Raw genomic sequence first — 15,715 nt, 5'->3', positions numbered from 1 at the left:
GTTCAGGTCCATTAAATAATATCAACACAACTTTAATAATGACTTAAATAGAGTATTAGTAAATGTTGAAATTAACATGAAGTGATATTAAGATTAATATGATCAACATTGTTAGTTCATGTTAAAGCTGCAGTCCGTAAGTTTTTGCGCTCTAGCGGTTAATAAACAGAACTGCATGCGTCTTGCAGAAGAACATTGCAGCCGGAGCTACTTCTCTCTGTTTATGTCTATGGCGAGTCACGCAGGGACTGTGCTCCTCCGCAGCGGTTCCTACCAGACCGGTCTGAAATAGTCCCAATATAAACACTTATTATAAGTGTACCATAATGATTCAGGGTAAGCCAAAAACACGGTTTGGAAAAAGGATTCATGTTGTACATTCTCATTAAATAATTTTTGTAAATCTTGAACACGAAAAAAGTTATGGACAGCAGCTTTAACTAATGTTAACAAATTGAACCTTCATTGAAACAAGGGTCAACTAAAAATTATTTATGATTTAATTATAAATTAACTGTTTTTATTCAAATCAAAAATAATTACAGTAATATATGCAAACAAAATTGATTTTGAAAATAGTACAAAATAGCTTTTTATGGTAATAATCGCAGGTTACCACTTCTTACAGAGTTATTGTAGAGTGGCACTTCATCCTTACAGACTTAAAACACAGAACAGATACAGTACTTGTGTTCGCAGCACACTCTGAGGATTGTTACATGAGGATGTGGGAGGGGTCGGCAAACTGTCATAGAGACATTTTTAGGTGGAGGCTTCTGCACCTGCCCAAATTCTCAGTAATCACAGAAATAGCAACATAGACTTTATACAGATAGACATAAAAAAAGAACATGTGCAAGAGAATGATGAAAAATAAAGATAAAATGGGGGTTGGGGGGAGAGTGGGGGGAAAGAGAGCGAGAGAATTAGTTGTTTTTGTATAATGTTTTAGCACCGTGGGGACAGGGGGCCACGGTGATACAATCCCATAGAGCCGCTGTACAAAAACCTCCGCCATGTACAGTCAATTAGACGGCGACAGAGAATACAAACATTGCACAGATTTCTCATGGATTTCAACATTAAACAAAATAGACATCTAGGACAGAAGGAGCAATAATATTTTGAGTTATTCCTACATTTTAATGAATTTAAACATATTTATTTGCCGTTAAATACATGCATGTGTATTTGAGGTCGGACTTGATTGGATAATTTGAAATTTTCCTGAAATGTGTGACATCTACATGCTTTTACATTGAACAGCCTCCTGGGAGACAACTGTTATGGAATTAATGGACTTTTATGACCACGGAAAAAGAGGAATTCTAATGCAAATTTCGGAGCACTCATTGACAATGTGTCTCTGGCTCACAAGCATACTTTGGAAATGGAACAAAACTGACAGTTTTAGGTAAGTTTACTTGATTTAATTGTTTAAATGCGCTTACTGACCAGCGTTCAATAGACTAATATTATCCTATTTATTATAACTCAGCTGACAGCTGTAGGGAAGCGGCCCATTCAAAAAAGCTTGAATTATTCATAACAGTTTGTGTCATAAATTTCTCACTGTGCAATGCTTATCAAGCCCACTTCGGAGATGGAACAAAATTAACAGTTGTTGGTAAGAGACGCTTTTGACCATGCTAATATGTAGGCCTACAAGAGAATATTAGACAGTCACAAAAATATCTGTTGTGCTCAAGTGGCTGATGATTGTCCATTAAGGTTAGACTGGAATTTTGTGTAAAGTATAGTATTGAATTTGAGACCCTTTTTGACATGACTGTTGTATGCTGTGCCAATTATCAAGCCTATTTTGGTAGCGGCACCAAATTAACCGTTCTTGGTAAGTACTTCAACTTCAGTTGGAAACTTTTACGCATATTCTTTGCAACTGTCTTATGGGTTGATCATTTAAAGTAACATGACTGAAAATATGAAAAGCGTCATTTGGGAGAACAGATAGTGCAAATATATCACAGCGCTGAAAAGAGAACCATATCTAGGTTTAGTAAATGAAAGGGTTATGCAGTCAAAGTTATTTTATCAGTGAGCCTGCATGCTGTGCTTTGGAAACAGCCAGGCTATCTTTGGTGAAGGGACAAAATTGACTGTTCTAGGTAAGTTCACGTAAATGTAAAAGACAATGCAGATAATTACCAATGGGAATTGCATAATGAAGTACGTTTTGTTAAGCTAGAAGTTTGTGATATGGTCTTGATACTCTGTGCTCAAACACTGAAGCACATTTTGGAAACGGGACCAAACTCACTGTTTTAGGTAAGAAAAAACATTGATTACAACTTTGAGTCTTCTAGTGGAATGACACAAACAGTAACAAAATATTAATAGTTGCCAATGTAATATCTTTATTGTGTCTATGACTGCTTGACTTTGACGTCGCTCAGCCTTGTTCATGAAATTGGTAGCCATTGTGTTTGTATCATGTTCTATTGTTTAAGTTATAAGTTGTTATGGCCAGTGCCATTTGGATGTAGTTAGAAAATCTTCAGTCGAGTTTTTAACCGTCGCTAGACATCAGTGTAATCAGTACAGTCCTGCACACTTTGGCGCTGGAACTAAACTTACAGTAACAGGTGAGACATTTTTGGCTGAATTTGTTGCATTAGTGTTATTAAGTACTGAAGTTTGAGGATAAATTTGTTGGAAATAAGCCATTAATGAGTGTCCAGACTGGCACATATCCCAGACATTTTATTAGTGCGTACATGTGCTGTGTCTACTACTGCTCAGGCTCATTTTGGTGAAGGAACAAAGTTAACTGTACTTGGTAAGAAACACACTTCATACTATTTAAATGGCTTCTATTCAAAATTGCTGATTACATTTGTATGTTAGATATTGGTCAATTCTACTACATATCAGAGTTAATGCATTTCAAGGGTTCTTTGGCCCGGTTCCACAGACAAGGCTTAGATTAAGCCAGGATTAGGCTTTAGTTCAATTAGGATATTTAAGTAGCTTTTATAAACGTGCCTAAATAAAATGAACAGTGTGCATCTTGAGACAATAATGGCACTGGCATATTTTAAGCTATGGGTAAGTTAAAACAGCTCAAACATGCATGTTAGTCTGTCTGTGAAACCAGGGTCTTGTGTTTTGCATTGAAAGATTTGCTCTTTATTGTGGAATTAGTGATGGCATGTAGATGGTATTAAGAGGAGAGGAGGTTTTATCTGTAGCGTAGAATCAGTGTGAACAACTACGACCCAGCACACTTTGGCAGTGGCACCAAACTCACAGTACTAGGTAAGAAATATTTTGCGTTAATTTTGCATAGCTTGTGAGAAATTGCAAGAAAACTAAGAAAAAATGTCTCTGATGAAACATTGTGTAATTTTATCATTTGTAAAAATTTGTAAAAATTCATCAAAAAAGTAGCATTTCTGAAGCCTCTACGTTTAGACTTAAATCCACAAAGCCTGAGTAATTTTATTAGTGCACATGTGTGCTGTGACACTGGTGGAGGTAGACAAGCTTTCTTCGGCAATGGAACAAAGTTAACAGTTCTTGGTAAGACATTAAACTAAAGTTATATTAAAAACAGTTAAATATGTAAGAAAGATCTCGAGGAGGTTTTATCTCTAGCGTAGAATCAGTGTGAACAGCTACAAACCTGCATATTTTGGCAGTGGCACCAAACTCACAGTTCTAGGTAAGAAATATTTTGCCTTAATTTTGCATATCTTGCTACATAATTGCAAGAAAACTAAGAAAAAATGACATTATGACTCCTTAACATTAGGATTCAGGAAACATGTAATTTTAGCATTTGTAAAATTTGTAAAAATCATCTTCATCAGCGTAGATAAAACGGCTAAGTAGCATTTCTGATGACTCAATGTTTAGACTTAAGTCCTCAAAGTCTGAGTAATTTTATTAGTGCACTTGTGTGCTGTGACACTGGTGGTAGACAAGCTTTCTTCGGCAATGGAACAAAGTTAACAGTTCTTGGTAAGACATAACACTAAAGTTATATTAAAAACAGTTAAATATGTAAGAAAGATCTCGAGGAGGTTTTATCTGTAGCGTAGAATCAGTGTGAACAACTACAACCCTGCATATTTTGGCAGTGGCACCAAACTCACAGTTCTAGGTAAGAAATATTTTGCCTTAATTTTGCATAGCTTGCTGCATAATTGCAAGAAAACTAAGAAAAAATCGCATTATGACTCCTTAACATTAGGATTCAGGAAACATGTAATTTTAGCATTTGTAAAATTAGTAAAAATGATCTTCATCAGCGTAGATTAAACGGCTAAGTAGCATTTCTGAAGCCTCAATGTTTAGACTTAAGTTCACAAAGTCTGAGTAATTTTATTAGTGCACTTGTGTGCTGTGACTCTGGTGGAGGTGGCCAAGCTTTCTTCGGCAATGGAACAAAGTTAACAGTTCTTGGTAAGACATTAAACTAAAGTTATATTACAAAGCTGGCATGTTGTAAATATTAGAAATGCCTTGAGGTTCAACAAACAAAGGAGGCTTGTTGCCTTTTCTGAACACTTTAGCATTGGAAGGTATTTGATTGTCAGCTGTTATACCATTCTGAGAAGTGTTGGTTCTCTCTACTAAAAAAACTGTTAAATATGTAAGAAAGATCTCGAGGAGGTTTCATCTGTAGCATAGAATCAGTGTGATCAGTACAACCCTGCACACTTTGGAAAGGGCACTAAACTCACAGTTCTAGGTGAGTAAGTCAAGTATCTTGATGTTCTGTTATTTATTGAGTACACTATGTAGAATTCTTCAAATAATGTTGTGTGTGTATGACATAGACATAGCATTTGCTTTGGCGTCTTGGCTAAATTTGTTAGTGCACATGTGCACTGTGACTCTGGTGCTTCTCAGGCTTACTTTGGCAATGGAACAAAGTTAACTGTATTAGGTAAGAAAAATCATTTTTTAGAATGATCTCAGATAATATGAGTGGCGAGACATCTACATGATCTCCAGTATAGCTGAGGTTTTAACTGTAGCTTAGTATCAGTGTGAACACTGGCAGTCCTGCACACTTTGGCAATGGAACAAAGTTAACTGTAGTAGGTAAGACAAATATTTTTGTAATAATTTTCTCAGATAATATGAGTGGCGACGTCTACATGATCTCCTGTATAGCTGAGGTTTTAACTGTAGCTTAGTATCAGTGTGAACACTGGCAATCCTGCACACTTTGGTAATGGCACTAAACTCACAGTCCTAGGTGAGTAAATTCAGTATTCTGTGTGCTATATTAAATCTATTTCAGAAATGTAGCTATGTGATGTTTAGGTATACTGACTTTAATATGCAATTCATCTAAGTTATGCTGTTTGTGTAATATACAGATAAAATGACTTAAATAAGCACACTGAACATTAGTAATTGGAGTAAATTTGATTGGTATAGTCGAGCAGCATTCGATTTAAAACAGAACTTGCATTTGCCGCCCTGAGTGAATTTGTAAGAGCACATGAGTGCTGTGACTCTGGTAGTTATCAAGCTTACTTCGGCAATGGAACAAAGTTAACCGTATTAGGTAAGAAAAATAATACTTTTTTAATTATGTCAGATAATTTGAGTAGCTGAGGTTTTAACTGTAGCGTAGTATCAGTGTGAACACTGTCAATCCTGCACACTTTGGCAATGGCACTAAACTTACAGTCCTAGGTGAGTAATTTCAGTATTCTCTGTGATATGTAAAACCTTATCAAGATATTACAGAAATGTAGATGTTTGGGTATTTACTGAACATAACTTCTAAGTTATGCTGTTTGTGTATTATATTTATAAAATGACTGGCCACAAGTAAATTTGATTGATATAGTCGAGCAGCATTCAAGTTAAAACAGAATTTGCATTTGCCGCCCTGAGTGAATTTGTTAGTGCACATGTGTGCTGTGACTCTGGTGCTGGTAATCCAGCTCACTTCGGCAATGGAACAAAGTTAACTGTTCTAGGTAAGAATATTCCAAAAATGTTCTTTCGACTTCATCGATTGCCATTGATATGTCAATGCTAAACAGTAAAGCCCAACGCACTTCTGTCAATTGAAAGTTAATGTTATCTAAAATGATATTAAATTGAATTGGAATACTTCTCAGTAATCTTGAGATAATCATTCTTTAAAATGAAGTTAGATGTAGGTAAGCAGCATAATTTGTGATTGTGACTGTCTGAGGTATTAGCAGTTGCATAGAATCAGTGTGAACATGGGTAGTGAAGCACACTTTGGCGAAGGCACTAAACTTACAGTCCTAGGTGAGTAATTTGCTTAATATTTATGAACTTAGAAAGATATTTAGGAACATGTGATGCTCAGGTCTAAAAGCGTGTTCTTTTTTGAGAGCTTTCAAAATGGTATTGTTTTATATCTTTTGGATGTATAAATGACTGTATGGTAAATTACTACAAGTAATTGTTCTATAGTAGATATTTTTATGATATTCACAGGGTGTTCAAGTAAAAAACGGATAGGGCTTTAGCATTTGGTGTCTCGGGTAAATATGTTAGTGCACATGTATGCTGTGACTCTGGTGTTGCTCAGGCTTATTTCGGCAATGGAACAAAGTTAACCGTATTAGGTAAGAAACATCTTTTATGCTTTTTCATTGACTGGCATTAGTAACATCTGTATGCTAGAAAGCACAAAGTGATTTATTTCACATCATTGGAGGTCACTAACAAAAGTGAATTGAAACTGATAAATTGGTATTGGATGAACTGGCAGTTCTCGAAAACACAATTATGTCTTAAATATAGTGGGATAAGTGGGACTGCATATAAGAATCCAACTGTAGCTGAGGTTTTAACTGTAGCTTAGAATCAGTGTGACCTCTGGATATGCTGCATACTTTGGCAATGGCACTAAACTTACAGTTTTAGGTGAGTAAATTGAGTATTATGTGTGATTTCTAGAACTTAGTGCTTAAGTTATCTTGAATTGTGATGTTCTCATGAATTAGAAGAAGTGAAATAATCTTTACAAATGCAGTTGGATGACACTGGGATAAGTGGCAATGTTCACATGCTCTGCAGTAAAGTTTTAACTGTAGCTTAGTATCATTGTGAACAATCGCAGCCCTGCACACTTTGGCAGTGGGACTAAACTTACAGTTCTAGGTGAGTACATTAAGTAGAATGTGTGATATTTATAACCTAATATTTTAATTTTGGTACTCACATGCATCAGAACTGGAATAGGTGTAGTCTTCAAAAAGTTAGATAAAGTGGGAAAAGTGGCTGTGTTCACATGATCTCCTGAGGTTTTAACTGTAGCTTAGAATCATTGTGAACAATCTCAGTCCTGCACACTTTGGCAATGGCACTAAACTTACAGTCCTAGGTGAGTAAATTGAGCTATTTAAAATTATGGTTATATCTAAAATGATGGTTAATTTAGAAGAATTGGGCTAGTTAACTCATCTTTAGTGGGATAAGTGGCAATGTTCATATAATCTACATAGCTGAGGTTTTAACAGTAGCATAAAATCAGTGTGAACAATGCCAACCCTGCACACTTTGGAAATGGCACTAAACTTACAGTTCTAGGTGAGTAAATTGAACATTCTGCACTTTAAGAGCTTAAATGATTTGAGTAGTATATCTAAAATGACTGTTAATTAGAATAACTGGAGAAAAGAATAGAGTTGGATATAAGTGGCAATGTTACATGATCTCCAGTATAGCTGAGGTTTTAACTGTAGCTTAGAATCAGTGTGACCAATACCAGTCCTGCACACTTTGGAAATGGCACTAAACTTACAGTTCTAGGTGAGTGAATTGAACATTCTGATCTTTAAGAGCTTAAATGATTTAAGTAGTATATCTAAAATGGCAGTGTTAATTAGAATAACTGGAGAAAAGAATAGAGTTGGATATAAGTGGCAATGTTTCATGATCTGTATAGTTGAGGTTTTAACTGTAGCTTAGAATCAGTGTGACCAATACCAGACCTGCATACTTTGGAGATGGCACTAAACTTACAGTTCTAGGTGAGTAAATTGAACATTATGATCTTTAAGAGCTTAAATGATTTCTAAAATGGCAGTGTTAATTAGAATAACTGGAGAAAAGAATAGAGTTGGATATAAGTGGCAATGTTACATGATCTGCAGTTGAGGTTTTAACTGCAGCTTAGAATCAGTGTGAACTATAACAGCCCTGCACACTTTGGCAACGGCACCAAACTTACAGTTTTAGGTAAGATTTTATATTTTTGTTTGCTTGTTTCTTAGTATTTTATCAGTTTATAAGAATGTTCTGTAAATGTGTTGGTAAAAATTTGAAAATATATAATTTTTTGTAATACTGCAATTGATAATTGCAAACTGTAATTGGTGAATGAGGTGTTGATATGAATTAGAAATACTGGGATGAGAGTAGAAAGTCGTCACTGTTCTTCTGGGAATATTCTGTGCTAAAAGCAGTGCTGTGTCTGAGGTATCATATTTCTGTTCATAATGTTTAATTTGGTGATATGGAAGCTTGTTGTGTTTCTGAAAATGTTTGATATATATATGTATTGCATATGGTATTGGAAATCAATGGCACTATAATTGGTCTATAGCAGTGTTTAAAATCTATATCGAGTAGTGCATTGTAGAATCAGTCAGGTTGGAGTGATAGGAAGAGTTTTACTGTAACTGTTGAGCAGTGTGAACAACAGACCTGCATACTTTGGCCAGGGGAGCAAACTCACTGTTCTAGGTAAGAAAGTAAATAATGTTGTTGTTTGTTCTTTAGTTTGTTTGGGATAATTGTGAAGTGCTTTGCATTGTCAGAGTAGCCAATGCCAATAACTGAATATATATAGTTGGTGTAGCCTACAGTATATATATATATATAGTTATAGTTTTTCTAGATCTAAGTGGAGCACATAGCCTTTCATTGGCAACTCTTGATATAGTTCAGTATGAATCAGCGTTTTTACAAGCCTGTAATACTGGTGCTATTCTGCATGCTCTATCAAATAAGATTGTTGCTATGAGCTGCATATAACTGAGCTGAGTGCAGATACATCAGTTTCATGTAAAGTTGCCTGTGGTTTTCCTGTTGAAGAAGCAATTGAGCACATAAACTGTAGAAATGCAACCATATTATTTACTAGATCCCTTGCAGTCAAATACACTCATATTACAAGAGTGTAATATGGTAAAATTAGCCGCCAAAAAAGAGTTTAATTAAAAGCGTTTTCACTCTTAATTGTTTTTGTGCTCTGGCACTTATTCTGGGATTCCGGGGAGACAAACAAACAAAAAACTGTACTTAGTAAGACTTTTGGGTCTCACTTTACATTAAGTGTCTTTAAGTATGTAATAAAATTGTAATTATTTATTGGATGCAATGCGCTTATTATGTATATATATTTTTGGACCCACTTTATATTAGGTGGCCTTAACTACTATGTACTTACATTTAAATTAATAATTTGATACAATGCACTTATTGTGTACATGTTTTTACATTGTACTTACATTTTAAAAATTACCTGCATGTAATTACATCTGTAATTAATTTCTGTAGTTACAGTTATAATTACACCGTTGACCCTTCCCTTACACCCAACCCTCCTTAAACTTACCCATACCACCACACCTGTCCTTAACTTTCCCCGTATCCCACCTCAATATCAGCAAAAGAGTTTTGCAATATAATATGAATACAAAAAGTACATTGTACTTAATTTTTTGATGTAAGTACATAGTAGTTAAGGCCACCTAATATAAAGTGGGACCATGTTTTTGCATTGTACTTATATTATTATAAAATCTGCATGTAATTCCATCTGTAATTAATTTCTGTAGTTACATTTTTAATTACACTGTTGACACCTCCCTTACCTTTTAACACACCCTTAAACTTACCCATCCCACCACACCTGTCCCTAACCTTACCCGTATCCCACCTTAATAACAGCAAACATGTTTTACAATACAGCATGAACACAATAAGTACATTGTAAGTACATTTTGTATTGTGACTTTAACATTTGCCTTACTCTGTTTTCAGTAATGGAGGTTGTTTTTGGGATTCGGGCTTTTATTTCTTCTATAATAATAATAATAATAATTATTATTATTATTATTATAATAATAAAATTAACTTAATAAAAACTGCATAATTATTTAGATTGTTTCAGCAGACTGAAATGTCATGGAATGTAAATTATGTATTTCTTACTTTTATATTACTTTACAGATCCTGAGATTAAAGTCAGTGAACAAGATGACATAATTGTCACAATTATAACACCCTCTGTAAAGGAGAGCTGTAAGAAGACGGTCACTCTTGTGTGTGTGGTCAAGAACTTCTACCCTGACCATGTGAGCATACAATGGATGGTTGGAGGCAGAGATCGAACCGAAGGTGTGGCGACAGACACTCATGCCACTAAACAAAGGAATGCAACGTATTCCATATCCAGCAGACTTAAAATCCGTAAAAAAGAATGGCAAAAGGAAAACACCGAATTCAAATGTCAAGTGTCATTCTACAATGGAAAAACATTTTTGGAAAAATACGATAAGGTCAATGGAATTGCAGGTATGCATTATAGATAAGTTAAATATAAAGAAAGAAAGTGCTGAATGTGAATATAATGTGTTTTCATATTGTAATATTTGGATCTTCTAATTGATTATCATCTAATTGCAGGGAGTGGTTATACCCGAGGTAAGGATATAACCATATTTGTTTGGATATTTGTTTGTCTATGTGCAAAAGATGAATACTATGAATTAGGGTCAGAGGTCAAAAGTTGTTCAGAATAATTATATAATTTTGTTCTTTCAATCTCCAGAGGACTATATACAATCATCACAGGTGATGAAGCTGGCATACGGCATGTTCATTGCCAAGAGTGGACTGTATGGCCTGGTCATCTTTGTGTTTGTGTGGATAAAGGTAAGGCTGATTAACGTGTAATTAGTTTAAATAATTTAAAACATAAGTAATGAAAGTCTGTTAATATCATAAGCAACTTTTGTTTGGTTACATGTGTATATGTTACTGCAATATAAAAATTGAGATTATACAGCAGATATGATGGATGAATGGATAGATAGATAGATAGATAGATAGATAGATAGATAGATAGATAGATAGATAGATAGATAGATAGATAGATAGATAGATAGATAGATAGATAGATAGATAGATAGATAGATAGATAGATAGATAGATAGATAGATATAGATAGATAGATAGATAGATATAGATAGATAGATAGATAGATAGATAGATAGATAGATAGATAGATAGATAGATAGATAGATAGATAGATAGATAGATAGATAGATAGATAGATAGATAGATAGATAGATAGATAGATAGATAGATAGATAGATTTTCTGAATGTCTGAATGTTTTTGTGATATGTGTTTCAGGGTTCATCTGGAAAGTGAATGAACTGAACATGCCTGGTTTGATGACGTTAACATGAAGACTCTCTCCATTTACTTCATCCAGGAGAAGAGATGCTGTATATATGACTGAAGATTCTCTCAATTGTTTATTTTTTTCTCTCTTTCTGCTTTTTTCTGTATATTTATCGCAATGAAAGTGTGAAGATGCTTCAGATCAGATGAATCGTAAAACCTAGTTGTTACTCTGTTTTGATATTTTTTCATCCCCTTGTTTCCTTGCTATTTAGTAAGAATTTGATAGCATATTACTATACTAGTAAAGCAGAAGTTAATATAATTTGTTATTTTACACATTGAGATTTACTGTATTTTGTTTTTATTTGAATTTGTATTATACATAATACAAATAAAATCTATGACGCATTGGATATTATCCCCAAAGGAAATTCTCATTTATTTTATAGGCAATTAGTTAAACTGATAGAGCGTTTGGCACTAGTAATGCCAAAGTTTGATTCCCAGGGAACACAAATAAATTGCATACCTTGAAAAGTATACCTTTGATAGGACTTACTACACGGATCTCCCAACTACTCTGAATCAACTAATAACATGGTAACAGGGATGTAAGTCATTGGTTATATTCTGTAGCCTACAGTATGAGGTCTTCATGTTCCCTGAGAGGCCCTCTAGTGAATACACTGTTACTGAGCTCTAAACTGTTATTAGCCATACATAACTTTTACTGGTCCCACTGCGGCTCATACCTTGACCAAACATGTTCTAGCTTCTTAAAGTAATTAGCTAAGCCAACTGAATGAAAATGAAAGCAATGGAAACCTCATAACACATATTTATTTCCAGTTTAGACTCCCACCACTTAATAAATGGGATAAAAAAAAAAAAATCTACATGTTCAGTTTAATGAATGTTGCAGACTTTTACCTCAGTCCGTACATCCTATACATCCCATACAAAGCATTTGAACACTTTGTGATTGTCAAACATAAATAGAACATGTCCATAGTTAATATGATGAACGGTTGAGGTTACCTGTGTGAACCTGAATGCAAATGGCATCATATCCACCAAAATTGGATGCCTAGTTGGGTAAATCAATTGCAAAAAATGATAAGAAGAGTGAGGTTAGTTCTAAAAAAAGCATAATTTCCCTGGTTTGATATTTTATGCAGTGACATGTATAATTTCTCTGTGTTTTGAGTGCTCTTGGGGGCACTGTACACTCTAAAAAAAAAGGCTCGTAATCATAGGGGAACCTTTTTTAGTGCTATATAGCACCAATTTTGGTGCTTCAGTGGTTCTTCAGCGGTTCTTCAGAGGTGCTATATAGCACCTTAGTCAAAGAACCGGTGAAGAACCTCTGAAGAACCGCTGAAGAACCTCTGAAGAACCGCTGAAGAACCACTGAAGAACCACTGAAGCACCAAAATTGGTGCTATATAGCACTAAAAAAGGTTCCCCTATGATTACGAGCCAAGTACCATTTTTGGTGCAATATAGAACCTTTTTTTTTTTAGAGTGTATACACGTTATTGTTGGTTTTAATCACTGTTAAAACATCATTGCACATTAGAAAAACATACATTTCAGTCTATACGTTCTGCAGACAGAGGCCTCTCTGGGTAACAGCTGGGAGGCCACTATGGCTTTCATGGTCTCAAACTGAAAAGGGGCCCCAAAAACAGTGTACCATTGCCCATTATTAGCTGTTAGTTGTTGAGGTTTAGGTAATGAGGTAAATCATCGTGTACTAGCTACGCCAAACTAGAATTTGGAGAAGGGACTAAACTGACGGTTCTGGGTAAGTTTTGAATTTTTAAAATCTGAAATAGTACTTAAGTAGACATCATTCAATAAATGCACTTGTTTGATTTGTGAAATAGGGTAAAATGGGTCATATTGAGCTTGGCATGCAAATGAAAACGGATTGGCAAAAGAGGCAAGGACCATATATGCCATTCAAATTTGGACATATACAAATATTTTTATTTGATATATTTAAAATATTTATTTAACAACTAACTTAAGAATTATTAGTGTTTTTATTAAAATATATATTAATTTTCTCCATTTTCAATGAGTAAATTGGGGAACATGTCAGCTGAAATAATACTGTAAGTATATAAATGTACAAATAATAGGATTTCAAATAAGGTACAGGTGCTACAATCATAAAACTATTTAAAACAGTATACAAATGAAATCATCTAAACACTTAAACTAAGCAGCTAGATTTCACAAATTGCTATATGCATTTTTTTGGGTGGATGGATACAGTATTTCATCCACATGTATTAGCATAAATCACTCTTTAGTGCAATGATACACAAATACATGAAAGTAGCAACAATGATCAAATACAATTATTGTAAAAAAAAATAAAAATGGTACATTGTATTTTAGTGTCCTTGCTACAAATGTTACATGTCCTTACTGTAGTAATTACAGTAAATTATGCATAATTGCATGCACCTAACCCTAAACCAAACCCCAATCCTAACTCTAACCCTATCGTAGTTAATTATTATTACTCAATACTTAAATGTACAATTACACCTTCAAATAAAGTCTAATCAAAAACTTCACCAGGCCATGCTGCGAATGATCAGTCAAGCATTGAGCCATTTAATAATGACAGTAGTTATAACATAATAATTATTGTATAATAAACTTCCGGTGACACTTTATTTTACAGTGTCCTTGTTACATGTAGGTTACTATAGTAATTCATATAAATTGTGCACAATTACATGCAACTAACCCTAAACCAAACCCTAATCCTACTCTAACCCTATAGTAGGTGCATGTAGTTAATTATTATTACTCAGTACTTAAATATATAATTACACTGTAACACAGACACCTTAAAATAAACTTTATTTGGTAACAGTTTATTTTATAGTGTCCTTGTTACATATCATAGTAGAAACATTCAATTATGAATAATTACATGCAACTAACCCTCAACCAAATCCTAACCACACCCTAACCCTATTGTATAGTAACCCCATGTAGTTAATTATTATTATTCAGTACTTAAATATATAATTACACAAAAATAAAATAAAGTGTAACCCTTTATTTTAAGGTGTCCTTGTTACAGCGTAACTATACAATTAAGTACTGAGTAATAATAATGAACAACATGTACTTATAGGGTTAGGGTAGGATTAGGGTTCGGTTGAGGGCTAGCAGCATGTAATTGTGCATAGTTTGGTGTTATTACTAGTACATGTAACATATGTAACAAGGACACTGTAAAATAAAGTGCTACCAAATAAAGTGTGAGTGTACTTCCTAATATTGCGCTTTCTTTCTCAAGCTACAAAAATCACTCTACCTAAAGTCGAGATCCTACCACCATCTCCAAGAGAAATCTGTTCCCAGAAAGAGACCAATTCAAATCTAACGTTAGTGTGTTTGGCGACCGGCTTTTATCCCGATCATGTGAGTTTGACCTGGAAAGTGAACGGTGAAGAGAGAGAGAACAGCGTATCAACTGACGCCACAGCCAAACAGGACAATACGACATTACTGTACCACATCAGCAGCAGAATGAAAGTTTCTAAAAAAGACTGGATGGATCCCAGAAATAACGTCACCTGTACGGTTCGATTCTACAACGGAAAAGATTATGTCAATGTCACAAACACCATAAAGGGTCAAAAAGGTTTGTGGAAACGCAGGTTATTAGGCTGTAAGGCTTGGATATCATTGCCAACATGGCAAGGAACGTTTTGTGAAATATCTAGCATAATTTATTTGCAGATTCCACTTTGTTTGAGATTAATAGTGTTTCCCAAATACTTTTTCACTGTATATTTGGACTGTGAGAGAAAACATAGATTATTGATTTTTGTCATTTGACAGTCACTGCATTTATGACTTAAAGTGATCTATCAGACATGTTGTGCATTGGTGTTTTTAGAGAAGCCAAAGGGATTGAAACTGCTTGGCTTCGGCTACATCCTGTTCCTCAGCAAGAGCCTGCTGTATGCGCTGATCGTGTCTGGTGTAGTGTGGAAACTCAAGGTAATCCCTGATAACCATAATGCACATCTCACACATTAATTATGATATAGAGTATAGATATGTATATGATTTAGGGTACGTTTCTACAACAACACGGATCCGCAAAAATGATGTATTCTGCATGCAAGGCCATTAGTTGGCGAGGTCACTTTGTAAAGAAAAACTACCTGTCTACAGACTGAACATGTGCATGACGTCACCATTTTCGCAAATCTGCAATTTGCATTACGGTAACGTTTAACGTTTATAAATGTGCACAATACTTTTTCTGTTTTCAAAAGTTTGCGTTTTCA

General features: G+C 34.6%; 1 long non-coding RNA gene and 1 gene segment (V, D, J or C); one reads left to right on the top strand and one right to left on the bottom strand.

Moving 5' to 3' along the window:
* The first annotated feature begins 6,077 nt into the window (after positions 1–6,077).
* Positions 6,078–11,526, top strand: LOC307136660 (Ig kappa chain b5 variant C region-like). The segment is given in 5 exons: positions 6,078–6,264; positions 10,204–10,548; positions 10,660–10,677; positions 10,805–10,908; positions 11,391–11,526.
* LOC307136661 lies at positions 11,196–13,760 on the bottom strand. The gene is made up of 3 exons (XR_013817818.1): positions 12,917–13,760; positions 12,345–12,614; positions 11,196–12,277 (listed from the first exon to the last, which is right to left on the bottom strand). It is a non-coding gene; the product is annotated as an uncharacterized lncRNA (long non-coding RNA).
* Between the last annotated feature and the right edge of the window lie 1,955 nt (positions 13,761–15,715).

This window comes from Gobio gobio (genome assembly GCF_949357685.1).
Source record: "Gobio gobio genome assembly, chromosome: 13".
Taxonomy (NCBI): domain Eukaryota; kingdom Metazoa; phylum Chordata; class Actinopteri; order Cypriniformes; family Gobionidae; genus Gobio; species Gobio gobio.
The sequence above is the reverse complement of the archived record's forward strand: the minus strand, read 5'-3'. Positions and strand labels throughout refer to the sequence as shown.